Source organism: Arachis hypogaea, chromosome 11 (genome assembly GCF_003086295.3).
Source record: "Arachis hypogaea cultivar Tifrunner chromosome 11, arahy.Tifrunner.gnm2.J5K5, whole genome shotgun sequence".
In the NCBI taxonomy this organism is placed as follows: Eukaryota; Viridiplantae; Streptophyta; class Magnoliopsida; order Fabales; family Fabaceae; genus Arachis; species Arachis hypogaea.
In genome coordinates, this window is record NC_092046.1 from 125129319 (window position 1) to 125135507 (window position 6189).

The following is a 6189-nucleotide window of genomic DNA, read 5'->3' on the forward strand; positions in this document are numbered from 1 at the left end:
ATTTATTTTTAATTTATTTATTATTTAGTCTAATATAAATAAAAGTCCAGCCTAACCTAAATATTAATGATTTCTAATATCTAAAAAAATAAGTAACAATATTAAAAAAATCTGAAAAGATATTATTACTAATATTTTTTAATTAAATAAAATTTTTTAAATCCCATAAAGTGGATTTTTTTTCTTCTTGTGAGTGTCCTTCTTGATTCATTTGGTATTATTCTCTCTGTTTCAACTATTACAACTAAAAGATCTTTTTCAGCGATGAATATTGTGAAAAATAACTCATAAACAAAATGAAAGGTTAATTTCTTGCTAATTGTCTTTTAATTATATTGAAAAGAAAATTGCTGAAAATTTTGACACAAATTCTATTATCGATAAATTTTATGATACAAAGAATCGACCACTTCATTAATAAAAAGTACATACATATTTTTTGTACTTTAAAATATATTCTCTATCGATATATTTTTGTAATACATTTTACATTATATAATTTTTTGTATAATTTTTAATATTATATATGTTATTGGTCCCTCCAAAATAATATTTCTAGATCCGTCCTAATAAGGAGAATTGACTCAATGGTATAGAGAGGCATGCCAAGGCTTCCCATGTGTAAGGTGCTAAGTTTGAATCCTTGCTCTCAGCATTTTTGAGAAATAGATGCTCATGTCATGGTGACATTACTGGCAGATAGTTAACCGATCTGGTTTAATTATGGTTCAAATGAATTTGACTAATTTTTTATTTTAAACAATCAGAATATTAAATTGAACCGAATAAAGATATGATTTGTTAGGTTTTTTTTATCAAATTGGACGGTTCGGTTCGATTTTTATAACTATGATTACATAGCTAGGTGCCTCTTCTATCCACATGGATTCTATATTAGTAAGAATTATGTGTGCTAACGCATAAGCTATTTTGTTTCTTTCTTTCTTAATAGGACTGAACTGAACAATTCTAAAATTTTCTATTACAGAGAGAGTATCAGTAATGAATAAACTAAAACAACTCATTAGTTGTACCCTGTTTGAAAGTTTGTACCACTTCAATATTGTCACTCTCTAAAATAACGGATGTAAAATACCATTCTTTTGCAAAATTTAGGCTTGGTTTGATAAAGTTTTTATTTTTTAAAAGTTGTAGCATCTATATTTGATAAATTAAATTAAAAATAGATTTTAATAAGCACAAGTAACAATAAATGTGTTTAGTAAAATAGCTTTTAAAATTTAAAAATACTATACTAGATATTAATGTAAGAATTAAATTTGATTATTAATTAAAATGTACGAGGTTATATTATACTTTTTAATTTTGATAAGCACAAGCCAACTTTGAAAAACTTCTCCTTAGGTGCTTTCAAAAGCACCCTAGCTTTTAAAAGTTGCGAGCATAAGCTCATGAACTTTTTAATTTATCAAACACAAAATGTGGTGCTTAAGCACAAGCACCTCTTCAAAAATCTTTACCAAACTAAGTCTTAGTCACATGTAAGTTGCCAACGTTTTGCTTCATGGGCTTGGACAAAAAATTCAATGGGCCAACTTTTGTTGCCAGAACAGAGCCCACTTCGTCTTTCACCACTATTCCAACGCCTCCATGATTGTCATTTGAAACTATAGCATCAACATTAATTTTGAGGAGATTGGTTGGTGGAGATTCTCACTTCTCTTTAATTGTTCTACATGTATGATAAGTGGATATTTTATACGCTTTTTCATTGCATTTTCTTAGCATTTTAATTATATTTTAGTTATATTTTATAGGTTTTAGTATGTTTTATTGCAAAAATTCATATTTGGATGCTACTTTGAGTTTTTGTATTTTTCCTATGATTTTATGGGATTTTTAGGCAAAATTGGCGAATTTGGCAAAGTCTGGTTCAGAGATGAAAAAAGCATAGCAGATGCTGTTAAATCCTGACTCCGTGCATTCCAACAAGCATATCTTGAGCTACAGAGGTCCAATTGATGCGTTCTCCACGATGTTGGAAAGCTAACTTCTAGAGCTTTCCAGTAATATATAATAGTTTATACTTCTCATCTAGAATCATGCCCTAAAAGTGGCGTTGAACGTCCACATCTGGAGTTCAATGCCTAAGAAGGACTAAGCCCAGCGTTGAATGCTCAGGACTGGCGTTCAATGCCCATTCTCCAAGTTGAATGCCAGGCTTGGACGAAGCACTCAACTAAAGCTAGCCCAAAGTGGATTTTAGCACTCCTTAGCTTAGTTTTGTTTATCCTTGTACTTTTTAATTTTAAATTAATATCTTTTAGGGTTAGCATCTCCTATTTAAAGAGGAGATCACTTAGGATTAAAGAGACTTTTATCAGACATCTAAGTTTTTTCTGTAAATTATGAGCAACTAAACCTTCTAGGTTAAGGTTAGGAGCTCTGCTTGTCCTATGGATTAATATTGTTGCTTTTCTCCTTTAATATATGTTTGATTCCATTCTATGATGTATTGTCGTTCTTCATCTTAATGAATCTGGGGTGGAACGAGAGTATGACCCCTTATTCTACATGAGTTCTTGCGAGTCCTGACCTGGATAGTATTGAGCTATAGCTTGAGAATACATCACATGAACCAATAACTTATCTAGGCTAGTTAGGAAATGTGACATAAAATCTCGTTAGTTATGGGTAATAAGGTTCCTGTGGCGCTAAAGCTAGAATATTGAGCTTCATTCTCCGATCCGAAAGATCTGACCTTGTCTGTGGTACTTTAAGTAGGATCAAGTGAGAGTGAATTGTGTGAGCTTCATCCTCGTTCATATTAAAACACCATTGACAACGGCGTTTGATATGGATTAGGGGAGATTAATTGACCACGACCAATGGCTTTAATCACTTACAGCTTTGCCATAGAATAAATCATTCATTGTTAAAGTGGTTGGTAAGAAGTATTAATCTGGAAGGATAAAGCATCTCCAAAGCCTTAACTGATTTCTCATTATTGTTTCTACGTGAATTATTTACTGTTGTCTTTACTATTTTGTTTTATGTGCCTACAACAACAATCACTATCTTTCTATTTGCTTGACTAAGATCTGCAAGATAATCACTGCTTGCTCAATCTAACAATTCTCGTGGGATTGACCCTCACTCACTTGAGGTATTACTTGGACGACCCGGTGCACTTGCCGGTGAAGTTGTGCTAGTTCAATTTCGCGAACCAAGTTTTTGGCACCTTTGTCGGGAATTGTTCGTGATTGACAAACTACCGGTTGTCTTGCTGCTTAGATCAGGTAATTTTACTAGTTTTTCTTTTAATTGTGTTTCTTATTTTCTTTCTCAAAAATTTCATCTTTAGTCATCTTTTCTTTTTGTTTGAGTCTTTTGTCAAATCTTAAGTTTAGTGTTCTTTTGGTTTTTGTGATTTTTCCTTTCTTGAATTTTTCGAAAATTGTTCTTGGTTTCTTTCCTTTTTGTTCGAAATTTTTGTGTTATTTTCTTTTATTTGATTTCAAAATTTTTAAGTTTGGTGTCTTTGAGTGTTTTTTCTTTTCTATTTTTTTTGAAATTAATATCTTTGATTTCAAAATCTTTAAGTTTGGTGTCCTTCTAGTGTTTGTCTTTTCTTTTTAATTTTTTTTGAAAAAAAATATTTATTTTAAAAAATCTTTGAGTCTTTTTCTTTTTTGATTTAAAAATTTCAAGTTTTGTGTCCCATTAGTAATCTTTTCATTTAATTTTCTTGTTTATCTTCTTTATCTTTAAAATCTTTATCTTATCTTTTTCTTTGATTTTCAAAATTTTTGTTATCTTATCTTCATTTTAAAATTCAAATTTTAAAAGTCTAGCAGTTTGTTAGTCTTTCTTTCTTTCAAATTTGAATTTCAAAACCTTTAAATTTTCAATTCTTATCTTATCTTATTTATCTCTTTTGACCTTATCTTTTTAATTTTTAAATTTCAAAATTTCCTTTTGACTTCTCCTTTTTAAGTTTCAAAAATTTTCAAAATCAAATATTCTATCTTATTTTCCAATCTTGTTAGTTAATTGTTTGTTTTAGATTCTTTTAATTTTAAAAGTTTGGTGTTTCTTTAATTTTTATCTCTTCTTTTTTTTAAACTTTTAACTTCTTTCTCTCTGATCTTTTTCAAAAATTTTCAAACCATTTCCCCCTCTTTATTTTCGAAAACTCCTTTTTAAATAAAAGACACATTTATTTTCTTTTCTCTTTATTTGAGTTTCTCACAAGGAGCTTTCTATACTCTGACATAAAGACTTCTTTCTTTTATTCTTCTTGGTTTCTTTCTTTTTGTTTATGACCAGGAATAGGGATAGAAAAGCTCTTCTTGATCTTGATCCTGAACCTGAGAGATTCTTAAGGAGGCGTCTGCAACAAGCTCAGGCCAGCAGAACCAGAGGGAATCTCGCAGAAGCTCTTGAACAAGAACCTGAAGATACAACTATGACAGCCACTGGAGGAGACGCAAGAATGGTCATTGGATCTTATACTGCACCCACATCTAATTTCTATGAGCGCAGCATCCCCATACCTGCCATAGGTACAAACAACTTTGAGCTTAAGCCTCAACTAGTCACTCTAGTATAATAGAATTGCCAGTTTCATGGACTCCTGCAGGAGGACCCAACCAATTCATCTCTGATTTCCTGCAGATCTGTGATACTGTCAAGACTAATGGAGTAAATCTAGAAGTTTACAAGCTCATACTCTTTCCCTTTGCTGTAAGGGACAGAGCAAGGCTATGGCTGGATTTTCAGCTTAAGAAGAGCCTGGACACTTGGGAGAAGGTGGTCAATGGATTTTTGACCAAGTTCTTTTCACCTCAGAAGCTGAGTAAGCTTAGAGTGGAATTCTAGACTTTCAAACAAAAAGAGGGAGAGTCTCTCTATGAAGCTTGGGAAAGGTACAAGCAGCTGATCAGAAGATGCCCTCCTGACATGATCTCAGAGTGGACCATGTTAGAGATCTTCTATGATGGCCTATCTGAGATGTCTAAGATGTCACTGGACCACTCTGCGGGTGGCTCACTCCACATGAAGAAGACGCCTGAGGAGGCACAGGAGCTCATTGATATGATTGCCAACAACCAATACATGTACACTTCTGAGAGGAACCCTGTGAACAATGGGGTAGCTCAGAAGAGAGGAGTCATAGAAGTGGACACTCTGGATGCTATTTTGGCTCAGAACAAGCTCATGTCCCAGCAGATCAATATGATCTCTCAGCACTTGAGTGGGACATAAAGCTCAGCTGCTTATTCCTTAGAAGCAGCGTATGAGCTGGACGCTGGTGACACTGCATGGACCACCATGGAGGAGGTGAACTACATAAGAAACGCTTCCAAAAACTCTAATAACAATCCTTATTCGAATACTTTCAATCAGGAATGGAGAAAGCACCCTAACTTTGGGTGGAGAGACCAACAGAGGCCTCAACAAGGCTTCAATAGCAATCAGGGTGGAACGAACCAGAACCGGTTCAACAACAGACCGTTCCAACCCTCTCAGTAGTAGATGGAGACTCCTGCACAGAGCCTCTCTGACCTGGCTACTATAGTCTCTAACCTCTCCCAGATCACTCAGTTTCATGGCAGAAACTAGGTCTTCCATTCAAGGGTAGGTCAGCTGAGCAAGAGGATACCCAAGACTCCCTCCAACACTCTTCCTAGCAACACTGAAGTAAACCCAAAGGAAGAGTGCAAGGCCCTCACCATGAAAGCTAAGGCTGAACCCAAGGAGGAGCAACTTGCTCGATTCTTGGCAATCCTCAGGAAGCTACAATTCAATATCTCTTTTGCAGAAGTATTGGAGAAGAAACTCCTTTATATGGCCTGTCTAGATAATGCTACCTCTGAGAAGACGACCCTGAAGGGAGATGAGCTGGTGGTGCTAACCAAGGAATACAGTGCCTTGGTCCAAAAGAAGCTGCCTCTGAAGATGCTAGACCCCGGAAGCTTCCTTACTCCCTGCACTAAAGGGACCATCACCTTTGAGAGGGCATTGTGCGACCTTGGCTCTAGCATTAACCTTATGCCTCTCTCTGTGATGAGGAAGCTGAGAATTCAAGAGGTGCAGCACACCAGGATCTCACTGGAGATGGCAGATAGGTCCCTGAAACGGGCATATCGTATGATGGAAAACGTCCTTGTAAAGGTTGAAGACCTTTACCTCCCTACGGACTTCGTGATATTAGACACTGGGGAG

The 6189-nt window shown here is 34.9% G+C and overlaps 1 non-coding gene across 1 annotated transcript; it reads right to left on the minus strand.

The window, feature by feature from the left end:
* Positions 1–4821: 4821 nt before the first annotated feature.
* On the minus strand, positions 4822–4925 carry LOC112725499 (small nucleolar RNA R71). Its single transcript, XR_003164604.1, has one exon. It is a non-coding gene; the product is annotated as a small nucleolar RNA R71 (small nucleolar RNA).
* Between the last annotated feature and the right edge of the window lie 1264 nt (positions 4926–6189).